Here is a 19956-nt window from a genome sequence, read left to right as displayed (position 1 = left end):
AAACCGCTGCAAGATTCTTATAAGTAAATTGAACAAATAGCGAGACTCTTGCAATTGAATGGAACATCTAGTAAGGTTCTGGCAACGTTCGTGATACCCGTACGCGGTCACGTAAGAGATTGCCTCAATATGCTTTCAAGCGTTTCAATCGATCGACCTCTAAGAGTTCCAGTATAGATTAGATCCGATTAAACACTATAGAACAGCAGAACAACGCAAAGCGGCATCAAATGATATAGATATAAATGCGTCGAAACTATTAGTGTAATTAACTATCAAAAAGCAGTCCTGTTACTTCTTCTATTTATCTTTTTTCCCTTATCTTTTTTTAAACCATCAGTTTTCGGATTGTTTTATAATGGATTTAGTTATAGTTTATATGATTCGATACAACAAATACAGAGAAGAGCACCCCACTCTCAGAACTATCCATTTTTGAGGAATACGCCCAGGACCTTGCTTTCGCACGTCTGAACCAGCAGCTCGTTATCTACTTGCACTCATTTTTGAGACATTTTTCAATGTAAAATTTGTACTCTTTATTCGATTAAAAAAACCGGCTGAGAGCACTATTTTCAAAACTTGATACCATTCGGAGTGTAATACAATCCTTTTCCCTTTTTCGCCTTTGAATTAAATAAGCTTGCAAAAACTTATTGATACGTTGAAACCTGATTAATGATACTGCAAATACGAGTTCAGTTCACAAGGTTGATTATTTGAAGTTACACTATATTTGTTCACAAACAAAAACGAACAACTTAAATTTAGACATTCCAGAAATAAGTTGAGTTCAGTTCAGAGAAACAGATTTGTATCTTTTTCCGCAGCTCAGTTTCAAAAATGTATTGAACATATTTGGCATTTGACTAGTTAGTGAGGTGCAAACGTTGTTCAAAAAAACCTGTTCGTTATATAAAACTATACTCACTGAATATCCTTTTATATTAAATTAGAAATGTTTACCTTTTACTTTAGCGTAATTATGATGACGTTGACTATTGAGCAATTCAGATTCGAAAAAGACCCCGATGACTTAAAAGACCGAACTGCTTTCCTAAATGGAGAAGATTTTTTGATGTCACTAGATCGACGACCGCATCAGGGACAAGATATAACAGCTGCAACTGAAACAAACTATGGGCGTTTTGTCAATCGAGACCCCAGGACAGGTACGATAGATGAACTCCGGCTGAGTTTTCCCTAATTTTCCTCCAGTCTCATAATTGTAGACGTTGCAATGAGGATTTACAGCGCTCTACGACCCGACTTACAGGGTCAGGAAAAGGGTCGCAGAAAATCTAGACAATAAGCTTCATGAAAACAAATTATCAAGACAATAGGGTTAAATAAAGAATAATGAAGATTATCCAATCATAGAGGCTAAACAAGTGTTCAATTTTGAGGTCGACGTTCAATTATTGTCAAGGATAGTTTCGATAAAAAGAAAACACGACTTGTTGTCCCGACCCCACTTGTTGGGGGAGGAATTATATACTCAATTGGGTTTTGTTGTTCAGACAATTTTGGCCGATCGATATATTCATCATAAAGAAATGTTAATGTTAATGGTATCATTAAAAAGCTCATCAAGCGTAGAATTCGAAATTAAAAGAAAGTATTTTGAATTTCGTTGTTGTTCGAGGAGTTATCGAGGTCTAAAGTTTCACGTGAACACGGGATATTTGGTTCACTTTTGTTCACTTTTATCGTAATTTTTGTTCGAATTAACAGTTTCTCTATGAAAATTTTGAATCAAAATTACATTTCATGCCACCAAAGAAATCAATTTAATGTTCCTAATCGACGACAGGCGATAAAAAGACTAGTTCTGGTCTCAAAGGGAAGTTTACTATCAAAAAAATTCTATTTCTATTTGAGAGCTCTTTTTTTTGGAAAACGTTCCATTTTTTTGTTTCTTGAAGTCACCTAGAGACTAGTCACTTATCGTGTTGAGATTCCGTTAATGAAAAACCTCATTTACTTTCGAGGGAAGCCTAATGAACGAAAATTTCGTTTCCAAAGAATTGCTTGTTTTTTTTTTTTGGATTCGTATATCAGTTTTCTTAATTTTTAACGAAACTTTGATGTTCTTTTTGAGGATTTACTAAATTTTTGGAATCCTATGGCAAAATATTGTTGACTAAAAGTGCAATAGATTTTGCAATGAGCATTAAGTGATCTTATCTAGTGCATTGAGGGGAAGGCTATTGGCTGTTAAGTCTTCGAAAATAATTTTTTGAAGTTTTTCTTTAAATTTAACCAATCGTAAACTTATTTTTGTGAACTGTAGGTCAGTCTCAGTAATTACAGCTCTCCCCTCCTTCCCACTGCAGCCAGTGCAACCACAATTAATCTCGTTAGCAGTTTTATCTTCTAACTATTAGTTATAAGACTTCAATGCCACAAGATTTCAACTTTTCTCTAATTTTTGGACACTTTGTATTATTGGTTCTTTTGATATCTTCTCAGGTTATCCTAACATTTATGGCTCCACTTGTTCCAACGAAGACGTTCAATGGATCATAGATAAAGTTTGTAGAGAAAAAACTTATGGTTTAAATGGCTTCAACACTTTCTTCTCGCACTTTTCTACAGAATTTTTGGTTTTTGCCTATATTTGTTGTTGTTTTCAAAGTCATAAGAGTTATTGTGATATCTTATTGATTACCTATGCATGACAAATGTTTTTGCCTTCAAACCGAGCCGTAGCTGAATTTATTTACTGACCTCTGTTGAAAGCTACGGAACTAATGGCTGTTAAGACTTTGGAATTTTTTTTTTTGAAAAATTTTTTAATCATTAATAATCAATCTTAAACATATTTTCGAGAACTGAAAGTCAGTCTCAGTAAAGACAAAAACCCCTTTATTTTGTGCTTCAAACAAAATTTATCTAGTTAGTGGGTTTTAATACTAACTATTGATTTTTTAAATTCGATGCACGAGTTTTCTTTATTTTTTTTTTTGGAAGTTTTTTTTCGTAGTTTTTGTTCCTTCTGAATTTTGTTACATTATCGTAATTTTGATAGCTCCCATTGGCTTAGAGAAGAAGGGTAATGGATCGTAGAAAAAGTTTTCAGAGGAAAGCCTATGGTTTAAATGGCTTCAACACTTTCTTCTCGCACTTTCTATTGAATTTTTGGATTTTGCCAGCATTTGTTGTTGTTTTCATAGTCAGGGACATGTTGTAATTTCCTCTTGATAACTTCAAAAAAATAAAGATCTTTGTTGTAACATCGACAACCTTTCCAGCATAATTTAGCGTTTTTAATGGCTTCCGATGAACGGTATTGAATTTTATGACGTTGATACTACAGGTTTTCTCAAAACTGTCGTGGTTTTAATGTATTTTTCATCGCCAGACGACTTATTGTGATGAATTATTGATGCCCTATGAATGAAAATTATCTTCGTTTTACCATCGTGTGCAGAACTTAGCGTGTTTATTTAATTCCATTGAAAGCTATTGAAATTAATGCTGACCGGAGCCATAAAGTTGCAATTGTCGATATTGCTTGAAGCAATCAGTTTGTGGCGAATAGTTTTGAAGTTTACAATATTACACATATCCAAAGTTTTTTTTTCAAACTTTTAAGTTTTTTTTGTTCTTTGCGTCAACTTGTAACTTCTTGTCGTCATTGAGAGGTCCCATCCAATTCAATGATAATCAAAAATTAACTTGTCCACTGATATTATGTCATAACTGATGTTTTGTTTGGTGGACATTATGCGTTTTCATAAAAAAATTTTTGATTGGTATAATTGTGTTCCTTTTTCTCTTCTTTTAGCACAATCAGGTAATAACAGATCCCAATGATTTTCAAATGTGGCCCAAATGAACTTATTTATTCTTTAATATGATTTTCGTTGAATTGGTTTGAAAAAAATTTAAATAAAAAACATAATATATAGATAATAGCTAATGATTTTAATGGCTTCAATAATTTGTGTTTTTGCAAATTGTTCGTAATTTTTTTGAGATTTTCTGCGTCTTTAGTCCGTTCCTATGGCTGAGTCTAACCAAATACAGGTGCCATTGGTTTCATTTTGGCTTTTTAGTAAAAATATCTAGAATTGTTTTGTTAGAAGCTAAAGATTTCTTTCTAGACTTTTGAAAGTTTTTGGTTTAAAAACTGTTGATTGATTTTTGATTTGAACCTCATGTTTCTCCTCTTTGTCGACTTATTACCTAGTCTCATGAAGGAAAACATCCATCTGCTGCATAGTTAAGAAAAACTAAATCTGTGTAGTTAAGGTTTTATCTGATTGCATTTTGACGTTGTTATTAGGTGCTTTTAAGTTTAGATATTGGGTTTCTTCCATGAAATTGTTTTTGTTTTTTTGTTGTTTTTTGTTTTTTCTCGTAGTCTTTATAATGGCAGATCTCGTGAGCGCTGTAATGACGCATGTCATTATGTAAATCATTTAGTAGTTTGGTTGTGAAACGAATTTTTTAAAACTCAAACATCTATTTTTGTTATCCCTTCATTTGGTTGACAATGAAGTCAAAAATGTAGATGAGCTCGGGTCAGAACATCATGTGCGAACGCACATTAACGAGCCTCCTTGTTTCCCTGTACTTCCTTTGAGATTGAAAAGTCTTATCGTGTCTCTTTTTATTCCCCGCTCATCGGGTGAAATACAAGTGTGTTTTCATTTTATATATGGAGGCCTGTCAAATCGCAATGGTTATCAAAAACTTGTATTATTGCTTTTATTGGGTACACATAACGAAACAACCAGAAATTCATGGAGGAAAATAATTGTGACTGTACCTCTAAAAGCATCAATAAGAACATATTTAACAAGTCTGTTGAAGGCCACAAGAAAAAATTTAGACATGAAAATTATTTTCCAGCAGTCGAAGGGTTTCTGTGTTTTCTCGAACGTTGTTAAAAAAAAGTTACCCAATAACCCCGAAGAAAGGAGCACAAATTGTATTCCAATTTCAGAAAAACGAGTTTCACATTGACAAATTTTGATTCCTCAGTTTCGCCACAAAGGTAGTCAGCTGTAAAATCCGCACATCCAATTCAGTTTGGTTGCAGGCTTGTGATATACTCTATGTTATAAAACTCTGCTCCTCAACAGCTCGAGTCAAATCAACCGAGGCGTCCGCAGGGACAACTGGGCCTCTGATCTTGCTGTGTCTTACAAATTCATCTCCTCTTTCCTGGCAAAATGCTGCTTGATTGCAACATAGGTTGAGTCTTTTTGTCAAGCTGAAAGAACACCCGTTGTTTATTTGATAAACCAGTCACCTGAACGGTGCCGAACCAGCTGCCTAATTGGTGGTAGAAAATTTGAGCCATGCATCATCAACCGAATCAGATTCTTCTAAATTTCTGATTTTGCTGGCTCTGATTTTTAATATAGTTTCGATTTTGATAGTTCTGATTTGATAGTTCTGATTTTTAGCTAAAATTTGCCCGGGTCTGTTTTCTAAAAGCATGTGTTAGCGCAAAAATCATTTTTTAAATTGCCATATGATTTTGATGTGTTGCAGCGTTTTATACACAATATATTAGGAGCACCAAGACAAAGTGCTTAGACATTTCCATAATAACATTTTGGTTTTCACTCATATGATTTCTGAATGATCGTAAGACCCCAGTTTACTTCAAATTATTATGGGAACAGTTTTTGCACTAAATCCGTTCTATAAAACTTTCCTTCCAGACAACTAACTTTGATCGCTTGAGTTTTTATTCGTAGATTGTATCGATATCAATAAAGTTGTACCTAACGAAACTTTAAAATTAGCCAGCGGAACCAATTGATGAATTGCGGCTTCGACGCTAAACTGTTCGACTTTTTTGGTCTGCACTTTTGAAGCAATCATCCTCTCTGATAGTTGAGTTAAACGGTGTGAATTATATTTAGTAGCTTAGTTGGATCACTTTTGCTGAAATTCCACAATGACACTGAGGCCGTGAAAACTCCAGAACTAGCATAAGGCAACCGCGGGCTTGCTGCCTGCAGACAAACGGGGGGAATGTTTGGGCCAGGAGAATTAAGATGAAAAAATCTAACTAACTTCCCATTTTCTATTTGGTAGAGAAATTGTTGAACGCACAACCAAAGAAAACCCAATCCACTAAAAGATAAGCTTCTCAAATTGTCAAAGAAAGATTGTTTGTCTGTTAGCTGACTCATGCGCCATTATTCAGAATGTTTCAGCTGACACAAGGAGGTCAGGTTACTGCGAGAACTTCAATTGGGCAGATATTAGACAACGTCGAAAAAAAATCAGAAGAAGATTAATTTATAGGAGTTCAAAATTTCAAACACTTTAAAAGAAACGCACCTGCCAAGAAAACTGATGGGTTAAAAAAGCAAAAAGCAGTCCTTTGTAAAAAAAATGGATTTTTTTATGCGTGAGAAGAAAATCACCTCTACAGACAATTTTCAAAAAATGGCCCTCTTTTATTTTTGAGCCAAATTGTTGACGTGATTCTTAGTCATTTTCTGATATGATGACTTTGTACCAAACGACAGTAGGCTTTTTGTTAAGTGGACATGATCTCAGCAATTTGCAGTTTTGTTTATCGGCCATGATAACGGCATTTTTTGAAAGTTATGATAGTCTTAGACAAAGAATCTGTTGTGCTTATTGACTGTACTATTAGTCAATTGAGCCACACTGGTATATCCAGTAGTTGAATTGGGCAATTGCGATGCGATTGTCGAAATTTAAAGATTGAATTTGAATCAGAATTCCACCTTATGAATTGGTTATTCGCGACGCGAATGGTTATTCTGTTCTAAAGCTTACTTTTGAAAAACAGTTGAATAAATTGAATTGCAACTGAGTTATTTGAGTGCAAATGAGAAGAGTGAAATAAAATATAAACAAAATTGAGATTAGGAGGAAGTTAACAAGATCACGAGTTTTTGATGCTCAAAAAAGGAAATCAGTATTTGCTTACATGCTTGAACAGACTGTTTCCTGTCTACAAACTGAACAAATCTGAATTGAAGATCAGATGACTGAAGAAATTCTGCCCCTGAAATTGTGGAAAAACTAACTAAGAACTAAATACTGTATTGGATATTCTATTGACAAATATGCAGTCCGTATGAATTTCCCCCTGTTGAACAAATTTTTAAGCATTAATTATAAAAATAAAACAGTTGGTACCTATTCACCGGTTGTATAATAGCAAATATTAATATAATAAAACTAAATATATAGTTTGAAGAGTTTTAAAATCGTTTTACTCAGAATTATCCGATTGCTTTTCTGCCTCAAGTTCAGTCATTTTTATCTCCATTGGTAGGTTGAGACTAGGATCAACTGTCCAACGTTCATTCGGATTTCTGGGAGGGGCTACACCATTTAATGCTGTGTCAGAAACAGTAATGTCAGTAGAACTCTCATGTGTGTCCAGGACATCCCGAATAAGGGATTGCGTTTACTGATCAGAAGTCTTCTTTTGCTTCTTTAATTGTCTGTTGCTTTGTCGCACAGATGGTGTGTCAGTGTCGGAAGTATTAATAACTCCTTTTGAGCGCTTCTCCTTTCTCAAAATAGGAGCTATTTGCGGCGCAAATGGGCTTGCCACAGACGGTTATGTCGGTGGAGCAGCAATTGGCTCTGCCGGACTAAAGTGAAGAATATGTGTTAAGTACGGTCGATTTTGAAACGCCTCAACATGTTTAGGATGCCTTTTAGAGATTTTCATTTTCAGAGCTCTAGCCACGTTGCCTGAAGTAGATAGACGCGATCGCACAGAAGATATAACACTCATATTATTGGGTTGTTTTCGGGTGCGTTTCATCTTTCTGCGCCTAACATCTTTTCTCGAAAGATCATGTTTGTGGTTATTGATTTTTTGTTCAAGGGTCTTCTTATCATGAATTTTCGTGGGTCTTCTATCAACATATTGGCCTAGTTCCGTGTTGCGATCGTGCTTCGTGCCAAATTTGGCTATGTCCGAGTTGCGGACGCGTACTTCTGGTCGCTTAGGTTCCTTTATAATGCTAGTTGTTGGACTCACTTTGCCAACCGTACTTCCCGGAGCCAAAACTTCGTAAAAGCCGTCCAAATTAATTTTCTGGCGATGTGCGTTGTTAATCTTCTTGGTTATTTTTATTTGAATGCCACATTCGCTGCATGGGATTGGTCTAGAGATACTCTCTGACCACATCAGTCTGGCTTCCTCATCTTTCATCCAATGTTGCTCATCGTGAGCACGGGCATTTGCGACGCAGGTTACACCTTCTATTTCCTCATCAGAGCACATTCCGGTATCCGCCCACTGCTCATCTGTAAGATACAATCGGCCTGGGATTTTATCCTCGTCTAAACAATGTTTAATTATCTTAGTATAATTCAGATTTTTATAATTTGATTTTGTTGTGATATTAGACATTGGTGCATTACATTGTCTGCCGAAATGTGCTCCAAATGGTGTGATATTTTGCTGATTTTTGTTTAGTTATCCGAAACCGTTGCATAATTGCTGGAATTGCATGTTCATGATTAAATTTTTTGTTTGTATGTGCTTTCATACATGATAATTGTCGCTTAATATTTTGAATAAGAGGTTCTACAAGGCCTTTTGCTGTATGATCGTTTGCGGGTGCATACACTGGTTAAAAATTATTTTCAATACAAATTGTTCCGAAAATTTTACCTGTTGAACTTATAACTAGATGTAATCTAATTGTTATCGGTACTTCACGATTATATATATATATATATATATATATATATATACATATATATATATATATATATATATATATATATATATATTTATATATATATATATAGATGTATTTAGGAATTTAATTACATTTGTACTAGTGTACTAGAAGCGTTATTTACTATTTCTACGGTAGGCTATTTTGTATAACGATCAAGGTTTGCTATGAAATTTTGTTCTATTATCTTTTCAATAATAATAGGTCCACCAAATTCTATTTGAATTTCGTCATTCGGTTCAATACAATTGGGTAAAGGTGACCATTCGCTATGCGGAATCACTAATTTTAAATTCTTAACGATTTGTTTGCAGGCTTTGCACTCACTTGCTTTAGCCAGTAGATCTCGGTGGATATAGGGCCACCGGATATTGTGAGCCAGCAAAAGCATGGCGAAGTTCCCTGGATGGGTGGAGTGAATATCCTCCAGTATGGCATCCATGATTGCCTTGGGTATGGCTACTCGTTCATCAATACAAAAACATCCATGTTTGACGCTCATATCACGCCAGTAGGAGTACAAAAAGAGGCTTATATTTTTGAGCCGTTCTCCGTCGTTGCGGATGACGCAATTTCTAACTTCCATCAGAATGGCGTCTTTCCCGGTGAACATTGCCAGTAGCTTCCTATTGAAGATGCGGTTAATTGTGTCTGTTAATAGCAGGTCGTCTGCAGTGTCTAGGGCACTGGTTGAGGGTGTTGTCTTCGTGTTAGAGGAATTATCTGTTCCGGTTGCTGTGTTTCATAGAGATTTATCCGAAAAAGTCACTCGTGCTTTGGTAGGAGTAAATTTGTTGGATTTTCCTGTTGGCATTTTTGACATGGAGTTGATCGAATACTTTTCTTAGTAGTTGATGATGCAGTTATTTTGGGCAAAGAGCAAGGCATTTTTGGGGTTGTCGTATTCATATGTGAGGTTGTCGTAGAATTTTTTATTTTCGCGCCCAATATAAAGAATTTGTGGTGATTATTTGAATTGTTATCAAATACGGGCCTTAATGGGGTTAATTGTTCAAATTTTTCACATTCTTTATTGTAGAATATTTGCCGTGTAGAGGCAGCAAAGTTGTTATAGGAATGTGATTTATGCAATGGTGAATTACTTAGTGCAAACTGTGGTTTAAAATGTTTGAATGGTGTTCGCGACGCGATTGACGTGTTTATAATTTAGAATTAATAGATTTAGTTCGTAATGTTAATTGCGATGCAATTGGTAACGAAGTGTTTTGAGTTGTTGAATGCAATGCAACTGCCTTAATCTGATTTTTTGAACTGTCAATATTTAATTTAGGTGTTTGCAGTGCAATTGACTTTTTCGATTGTAATAAGTGTGAATTTGACTTGAGAATGCTATCTAGTTTATGTAATGCTTGTGGTTTGAGTTCAATAAGGTATTTAAAAGAGTTCCCGATTTAAGATATTGTGGCTACCACAAAATGTTCAACCTAAGATGAAATTTGCTTTGCTTTGGCAGAAGGATTTCGAGAGATGTAATCTACAAGGCCCGTTTTGGATCAGGAATTTATTCAATTGTAAAACTATAAGGAAGTAGAAAATCGATCCAAATAGAATTTCGACTATTATACGATTTATCTGACCAATGTTGCTTAAGGATTGATAGTGAAGGTCAATGGTTAGTTATTCCAAGGAAATTTTCCGTAGAGTTAGTATTTGAAATAGTCAATTGGCCAAACAGCTCCTAGTAATTCTAATTCGTTAACGCTGTAGCGTTCTTCTGCAGGATAGAGAAAACGTGATGCAAATGCTATCGGCTTCCATCCATCAGGAGTGTTTTGTTCAAGTGCTACGCCCAGTTGGGAAGGTGTTGCATTGCACTTTACTCGAAAGTCCAATTTGGGTATAATGGCAATTTTAAATGCTTGCAGAAATTAGTCTTTTATGATATTACAGGGCTTGTTATGTTTTTTTTTTGGTCCAATGGAACTTAGTAGACCTTTCAAGAAGTGGTCTGAGAGGTGGCAAGGTTGTGCTAAATTTAGTATAAACTTAGTGGTGTTATGTACTGATCCAAAGAAAGATCTTAAACCTTCGAATGTTGAGGGTTGTGGTATGGCTAAGATAGATGCAGTTATTTTTTCAATTGGTGAAAAACCAGTTTGAGTAAAGTTTTAACCGAACCATTCAATCTCTGTTTTAGGCAGATGATATTTTTGGAGGTTTATTCTCAATTTATCTTCATCGAACTTTTTAAGACATTTATTGACATAACTGAGACGATCGGATTCTGATCTGGTACTAACGATTATGATATCGTCAAGGTAACAATAGTTGTTTTGATGGCCTACAAGTGCGTATCCGTGGCTTTTTTGAGTTTAGCTGACATGTCCGTGAGACTGTAAATTCCGCTTTTAAATCTGTATGTGCTTGTAGATCCTCCACAAATGATTTTAACATTAAAGTGTTTTGCGGTGTCTTCGTGTAATTGTAATTGGCTATATGCATATTTGAGGTCTATAGTTGAAAAAAGGCTTGTTGGCCTTTTTCGTTGTTTCTGTAAGATGATGTGATATTGAATCTATTGACAATTTAATGTTAGGCATTTGATGATTATTTTTATGGATTGATTTGTCGAGACTTCAGAATCTAATTCAATTGTAATACTTTATTTGAATTTAATCGGAACGCCGCGACCTTTTTGATGCTTTGCTGTAAAATTTTGATAAAACTTTGATATAATTACATGTGTCTTGAAATCAGATTTCAAAATTTCGGCACGATTGTCTACTTTGCATATAGAATTATCAATATTGTTAACGCATTTACCCCTTTTTGCTTGTTGCACCACTGCCAATCCAAAGCTACTGAAAAGGTCTCTTCCAATGATGAGTTTGTGTACTCCTCTGCAACTGTTGAACAGGCATCCGCGCATATCCAATCCTTGTAGAAGACCTTGGTTGCAAATTCGTACAGAACTTTTATCGGTTCTTTAGAGAATTTTTTGAGATCTCTATCTCGTTTTGTGGTGATCCATCGTGTACTTTTGAGATGGTGTACTTTTGAGAACTTTAATACCTAAGGTTTTTGTGGTGATACTGCACTCACTGCCTGAGTTAATCATCGAGTTGGAAAGGATGTTGAATTTTTGCTTTAAGGGGTTCGAGTTGATTTGCAGCATCACTAGAGATTGCTGCCACATAGTCATTGGAATCGCTGTCATAATTGGAGTCGTAGATTTGAACATAGATTTGTTGGTAACTAGTTATGTAGTTGACAGATTCCTTGTCATCACGTTTTGTGGTGGTTGTGTCAATCTGGTTTACGTTCGTTTGTTTAGGTGGTGATGATTGAGCTTGTGGCTTCTAATTTTGCGACAATTTTTGCAATTGCTACATTTTTATGCAGTTTTTCCGCAGTTATTACATTTCTTACCATTTTGCGGTGCCAATTGGACGTTGATTATGACTCCAGCGCTGACCACAATTAGCGCAAATGCTGATGTTTTGATAGTTTTGAGGGACAATTGTTCAACAAGTAAAGTCTTTTGGTTGTTGCTGGTAGTTCTTGATGCGATTGCTTCCTTGAAAATTGTTAATGACATTCACTGACTGACGTTTGTTTTAAGGCATTGTTTGATCTTCTGCTGATTTTGACGACTCCCCATCTTCATATGGATTGCAATTTCAAGAGCTTTTGTTTGTGATACCGTCTGTTTAAGGAGTTCTTTTTGAGTGTCGTAGTCTTACATGTTAAGACTTAAGGTGTCTCGATTTAGTGTTGTTTCTTCATCTCCCAAGCTACAATTTTTGGATTGTTCTATGAGCCGTCCATGGAAACTTTCTACTGATTCCCTTTTTTGTTGTTTTCAAGACAAGAAAACGAAACGGTCATAAGTTATGTTTCCAGTTTTTATGAAAGAATCCTCCATCAAACGCCAGAGTTCTTTCACCGGCTCTTTTTCTATGATGAAGAGCGGCTGCGTGCCTTGTGTCGCTGTTGAGATAGAGAAGAGATGATCTTCTGTTCACAATGTTCCCATGGTTTATCGCCACACAAAGTACCGATTTCGTCAATTTTCTCACAACTGTTTTTCCACGTCACCTTTAGTTGTTGATTGCGAACTTTTGTATCACGTTCAGTTAGCTGGGTGTTGTTCTCCACTGGTTCCTCATACACAAGTTCTGGTGGATATGCAACCGTTGTGAATGGTTGGTTGAGCAATGTCTCCAATTGGATCCCCTCTCTAGCCAAAAAGCCAACTTCCATTGTTGTGTCCATTTGTCCCACGAAAGGGGTGGTATGATAGTTGGCTTCTCTCAGAAAGCGTCGAAGTGAAGAGGGGTTTGCGAGAGTCAACCGATAACTGCGCCATGTTGTGTTTATTGACTGTACTATTAGTCAATGGAATTTTTTATTTTCGCGCCCAATATAAAGAATTTGTGGTGATTATTTGAATTGTTATCAAATACGGGCCTTAATGGGGTTAATTGTTCAAATTTTTCACATTCTTTATTGTAGAATATTTGCCGTGTAGAGGCAGCAAAGTTGTTATAGGAATGTGATTTATGCAATGGTGAATTACTTAGTGCAAACTGTGGTTTAAAATGTTTGAATGGTGTTCGCGACGCGATTGACGTGTTTATAATTTAGAATTAATAGATTTAGTTCGTAATGTTAATTGCGATGCAATTGGTAACGAAGAGTTTTGAGTTGTTGAATGCAATGCAACTGCCTTTATCTGATTTTTTGAACTGTCAATATTTAATTTAGGTGTTTGCAGTGCAATTGACTTTTTCGATTGTAATAAGTGTGAATTTGACTTGAGAATGCTATCTAGTTTATGTAATGCTTGTGGTTTGAGTTCAATAAGGTATTTAAAAGAGTTCCCGATTTTAGATATTGTGGCTACCACAAAATGTTCAACCTAAGATGAAATTTGCTTTGCTTTGGCAGAAGGATTTCGAGAGATGTAATCTACAAGGCCCGTTTTCGATCAGGAATTTATTCAATTGTAAAACTATAAGGAAGTAAAAAATCGATCCAAATAGAATTTGGACTATTATACGATTTATCTGACCAATGTTGCTTAAAGATTGATAGTGAAGGTCAATGGTTAGTTGTTCCAAGGAAATTTTCCGTAGAGTTAGTATTTGAAATAGTCAATTGGCCAAACAGCTCCTAGTAATTCTAATTCGTTAACGCTGTAGCGTTCTTCTGTAGGATAGAGAAAACGTGATGCAAATGCTATCGGCTTCCATCCATCAGGAGTGTTTTGTTCAAGTGCTACGCCCAGTTGGGAAGGTGTTGCATTGCACTTTACTCGAAAGTCCAATTTGGGTATAATGGCAATTTTAAATGCTTGCAGAAATTAGTCTTTTATGATATTACAGGGCTTGTTATGTTTTTTTTGGTCCAATGGAACTTAGTAGACCTTTCAAGAAGTGGTCTGAGAGGTGGCAAGGTTGTGCTAAATTTAGTATAAACTTAGTGGTGTTATGTACTGATCCAAAGAAGGATCTTAAACCTTCGAATGTTGAGGGTTGTGGTATGGCTAAGATAGATGCAGTTTTTTTTTCAATTGGTGAAAAGCCAGTTTGAGTAAAATTTTAACCGAACCATTCAATCTCTGTTTTAGGCAGATGATATTTTTGGAGGTTAATTCTCAATTTATCTTCATCGAACTTTTTAAGACATTTATTGACATAACTGAGACGATCGGATTCTGATCTGGTACTAACGATTATGATATCGTCAAGATAACAATAGTTGTTTTGATGGCCTACAAGTGCGTATCCGTGGCTTTTTTGAGTTTAGCTGATATGTCCGTGAGACTGTAAATTCCGCTTTTAAATCTGTATGTGCTTGTAGATCCTCCACAAATGATTTTAACATTAAAGTGTTTTGCGGTGTCTTCGTGTAATTGTAATTGACTATATGCATATTTGAGGTCTATAGTTGAAAAAAGGCTTGTTGGCCTTTTTCGCTGTTTCTCTAAGATGATGTGATATTGAATCTATTGACAATTTAATGTTAGGCATTTGATGTTTATTTTTATGGATTGATTTGTCGAGACTTCAGAATCTAATTCAATTGTAATACTTTATTTGAATTTAATCGGAACGCCGCGACCTTTTTGATGCTTTGCTGTAAAATTTTGATAAAACTTTGATATAATTACATGTGTCTTGAAATCAGATTTCAAAATTTCGGCACGATTGTCTACTTTGCATATAGAATTATCAATATTGTTAACGCATTTACCCCTTTTTGCTTGTTGCACCACTGCCAATCCAAAGCTACTGAAAAGGTCTCTTCCAATGATGAGTTTGTGTACTCCTCTGCAACTGTTGAACAGGCATCCGCGCATATCCAATCCTTGTAGACGACCTTGGTTGCAAATTCGTACAGAACTTTTATCGGTTCTTTAGAGAATTTTTTGAGATCTCTATCTCGTTTTGTGGTGATCCATCGTGTACTTTTGAGATGGTGTACTTTTGAGAACTTTAATAGCTAAGGTTTTTGTGGTGATACTGCACACACTGCCTGAGTTAATCATCGAGTTGGAAAGGATGTTGAATTTTTGCTTTAAGGGGTTCGAGTTGATTTGCAGCATCACTAGAGATTGCTGCCACATAGTCATTGGAATCGCTGTCATAATTGGAGTCGTAGATTTGAACATAGATTTGTTGGTAACTAGTTATGTAGTTGACAGATTCCTTGTCATCACGTTTTGTGGTGGTTGTGTCAATCTGGTTTACGTTCGTTTGTTTAGGTGGTGATGATTGAGCTTGTGGCTTCTAATTTTGCGACAATTTTTGCAATTGCTACATTTTTATGCAGTTTTTCCGCAGTTATTACATTTCTTACCATTTTGCGGTGCCAATTGGACGTTGATTATGACTCCAGCGCTGACCACAATTAGCGCAAATGCTGATGTTTTGATAGTTTTGAGGGACAATTGTTCAACAAGTAAAGTCTTTTGGTTGTTGCTGGTAGTTCTTGATGCGATTGCTTCCTTGAAAATTGTTAATGACATTCACTGACTGACGTTTGTTTTAAGGCATTGTTTGATCTTCTGCTGATTTTGACGACTCCCCATCTTCATATGGATTGCAATTTCAAGAGCTTTTGTTTGTGACACCGTCTGTTTAAGGAGTTCTTTTTGAGTGTCGTAGTCTTACATGTTAAGACTTAAGGTGTCTCGATTTAGTGTTGTTTCTTCATCTCCCAAGCTACAATTTTTGGATTGTTCTATGAGCCGTCCATGGAAACTTTCTACTGATTCCCTTTTTTGTTGTTTTCAAGACAAGAAAACGAAACGGTCATAAGTTATGTTTCCAGTTTTTATGAAAGAATCCTCCATCAAACGCCAGAGTTCTTTCACCGGCTCTTTTTCTATGATGAAGAGCGGATGCGTGCCTTGTGTCCCTGTTGAGATAGAGAAGAGATGATCTTCTGTTCACAATGTTCCCATGGTTTATCGCCACACAAAGTACCGATTTCGTCAATTTTCTCACAACTGTTTTTCCACGTCACCTTTAGTTGTTGATTGCGAACTTTTGTATCACGTTCAGTTAGCTGGGTGTTGTTCTCCACTGGTTCCTCATACACAAGTTCTGGTGGATATGCAACCGTTGTGAATGGTCGGTTGAGCAATGTCTCCAATTGGATCCCCTCTCTAGCCAAAAAAGCCAACTTCCATTGTTGTGTCCATTTGTCCCACGAAAGGGGTGGTATGATAGTTGGCTTCTCTCAGAAAGCGTCGAAGTGAAGAGGGGTTTGCGAGAGTCAACCGATAACTGCGCCATGTTGTGTTTATTGACTGTACTATTAGTCAATGGAACCACAATTGTATATCTGGGAGTTGAATTGGGCAACTCCGAAGCGTTTGCCGAAATTCAAAGATTGAATTTGAATTCCACCCTAAATTATGGTTATTCGCGACGCGAATGGTTATTCTATTCTAAAGCTTACTTTCAAAAAGCAGTGGACTAAATTCAATTGCAACTGAGTTATTTGATCGCAAATGAGAAGAGTGAAATAAAAATTAAACAAAGTTGAGATTAGGAGGAAGTTAACAAGATCATGAGTTATTCATGCGCAAAAAAGGAAATCCGTATTTCCTTGCATGCATGAACAGACAACTTCCTGTCGGAAAACTGAACAAATGTGAAACGAAGATCAGATGACTGATGGCAAAAATGAATTAATTGAATTGCCCTTGAAATTGGGGAAAACTAAATAAGAACTAAATACGGTAATGGGTATTCTAAAGACAAATATCCAGTCCGTATGACAGAATCATCACGTTGGTACTTGCATTAAAATCAGCTTGTAAGGGCGTGATCTTCTGTTTAATTTTCAAAGATCTTGTATTTGAATGATCAGAAATTCTCGCGTATATTAATTTACAATAATGTGAACTTAGGCTAGGTGAGAATGAGCTCTTACTTAACCATAGCCTCAGGTTGACCATAGCCTGACCAATGTTGGCTGCAAAGATGGTACCACGTGATATTTTCAGAAGCAAAAAAAGTTGGCTACAGTCAACAAAAAAAAGCAACGCAGATCATAAAAAAACAGTATGAAATTTGGGGAATAAAAAAAACGGACAGCTGGGAACAGGCTACCGTAGGCCTAATGCTGTTGAATAACAAAAAAACCGCATAAAAATATATATGAAGCCGAAAAATGACAAAAACGATTTCGAAATTTGATATAAAATATTAATTTGTTTTCTGATTGATCAAAGACAGTGCCAAAGATAAACATACTTGTTGATATTAGTTCGATTACCTATTTGGGTTAGATGATACAGTTCAACTTATAATGATGAGCTGCGAAAAATTCTGCAAGTGAACAAAAGTTCTCATCGCTTAGCAAGCATATTTTAAAGCTTGTAGTTCTTGCTCTCTCTCTCTCTCTCTCTCTCTCTCTCTATCTATCTCTCTCTCACTCTCTTCTCTCTCTCTCTCCCCTCTCTCTCTCACTCTCTCTCTCTCTCTTTCTCTCTCTCTCTCTCTCTCTTTCTCACACTCTCTCTCTCTCTCCCTCTATCTCTCTCTCTCATTCTATGTGTGTGTGTGCTTGTGTGTGCACATATATATATATATATATATATATATATATATTCAAATGTATGTTAAGGCAGACCCAAGGTGGGCTCCTTTTACAGCCTTAAGGTATAAAGAGCTAGGGCTACTTATTTCTGCGCGCGAAGTAGGCTAATTTTACATCTCTAATACTAACTGACTCACACCTAGCACACCTAGCATACCACATTATCACATGCTATATAGATAATGTAACGTAAATTAGTACATCATCACAACATCGTTACAACATAATTTTGAATATGTAATATTATATAAATAAAATTATATAAATATAAATAATATACATTATCATAAATTTATGGAGAACATAATATTGACAGGCTGAGGTATGGGTCTGCCTATTGACTGATCATGGAGGAAACAATCTGCTGTCTGATCATTGATTATTTCCTGGTTGCCTCTGATCATGGCTGATCAATGCTGGATGCGTATTACAATTAAGGAAGACCCTTGTTGGGCTCTTTTAACAGTATTAAGTATGAAGAGTTAGGGCTAATTATTTCTGCGGGCGAAGTAGGCTTACCTAGTTCTCTCAGACTAACCAACTCTGTAAAACACTGAAAATATACTTCAATTACAACGGTGTATTATACATACATGTATATATATATATATATATATATATATATATATATATTATATTATATATATATATATATATCCTCTCTGTCTCTCTCCATGAGAAAAAAAGCATGAACAAAAACCGCTCGAACTGACTTTTAATCAGCACATTGACCGAGACACGTGCTGCATTGACTTTTACATGCTGTTTCAGTGACACTTAACCGATTGAAAAACAGAAGATCGTCATAACTCCTCTTCGAGCTGTAGTAACACATTAGCTTTAATAGTGAGTTGTTGAACATCTTAATTCTACCCGAACGACTATCTGCGCAAAATTTTTATTTTGCTGGCGCATGGTCATGAACAAAATTTTTGTTCACGAGGATGATCCGCAATTTTTTTAGGAAACCCAAATCTGCGCCATACTAGAGGTCTGCGATGGAAATATTCGAGAGTGAACAACGTGTATAGGGAAGTCAACTGTGATTCGGACGACGGCTGCAAACAGTACTGTTCTGTTGCGAGAAGGCTGTTTGTCATTGGACAATTACCAGTTCGTTGTGAAATGTTCGATAGATGCGTGAAGAACAGTTGTCGGTGCGAGTGTTTTGATGAAACGTAAAAAATGACCAATTTAATGCTTTTAGTTGCGAAAATGATTGAATGAAATGTATTAACCTGAAGAAGTTAAAGAATGATTATTAGTTTTGAAATATTCGCATGTCGATTTTCATCGGAGTGCAGCGGAAAATTGTATAAAGGTTTTGATCTGCAAACTTAGAGAACGTGTGTTACATCTTTAGTTTTAAAGGTATATCTATTCCCTATTATTATTTCTTTGGGTGCGTTTGTAGGGCAAAAGCAGAGTTCCAGCAAAATTAAATCATCCAGTTTTTCAACTCACTATTATTTTCAACTACTTTTCACTGCTCTAATTTTTCACAACGGATATTATTCACTGCGCGGATTGACTCCGCTTTAGTATAGCATTTTCATATATGCAATGTATGGCACTGCCGGGCTAGTGAAAGAAGCAGCTCTTCCTTAATTGAAATAGACGCACATATACAAAAACCGTGGTAACTTTGGAGTCAGATGTTGTTTATAGTTCTCTGAAATTAATTCAACTCAACTATTCACAACCTTTTTCACAACAATAACATTGCTGCAAAAAAACATTTCCTCACGTTCATACATTGCTAGGTTAATTTTTCGACTATTTTTTTAAACTTCACACCATTAACTTGCTGTCTTTCTAGCATTGTGCACATTATCACATATCACTTTTTTGACAGTTTTGAAAAAATATTGCTTAATCAGAATCACAACAAAATCTTTATATCAAAGGGGATGCAATTGCTCTATGAGGATCTAAATGAGAATGAGAGGCTGCAGTTATATGGAGTCATTTCACACTTATCATTGTTTGTTTTGAAAAACACAATTAGTTAAAAAAATAGGAGTAGGGGAAGTCATGTGATTTGATTTCTCTGTTTGTCTTCGAGAAATTGTTTTCGTTCGGGATTTATTATAGATGCTATTGCTCTTCATTTTTTTCTTCCCTTTCCAAAATTTTTGATGTAATTGCGCAGCTGTTTAAACGAAGT

General features: G+C 35.8%; 1 protein-coding gene and 1 long non-coding RNA gene across 2 annotated transcripts in view; both read left to right on the top strand.

The window, feature by feature from the left end:
* Positions 1-19956, top strand: part of LOC142344531 (ras-related protein Rab-11B-like) — a 450398-nt gene that overhangs the window by 188638 nt on the left and 241804 nt on the right. The gene's annotated exons all lie outside the window — the stretch shown is intronic.
* LOC142343976 (uncharacterized) lies at positions 787-19273 on the top strand. The gene is made up of 2 exons (XR_012759235.1): positions 787-1172; positions 18754-19273. It is a non-coding gene; the product is annotated as an uncharacterized LOC142343976 (long non-coding RNA).

The sequence above is a fragment of the Convolutriloba macropyga genome, chromosome 8 (genome assembly GCF_964194025.1).
Source record: "Convolutriloba macropyga chromosome 8, txConMacr16.3, whole genome shotgun sequence".
Classification (NCBI taxonomy): domain Eukaryota; kingdom Metazoa; phylum Xenacoelomorpha; order Acoela; family Convolutidae; genus Convolutriloba; species Convolutriloba macropyga.
The sequence above is the reverse complement of the archived record's forward strand: the minus strand, read 5'-3'. Positions and strand labels throughout refer to the sequence as shown.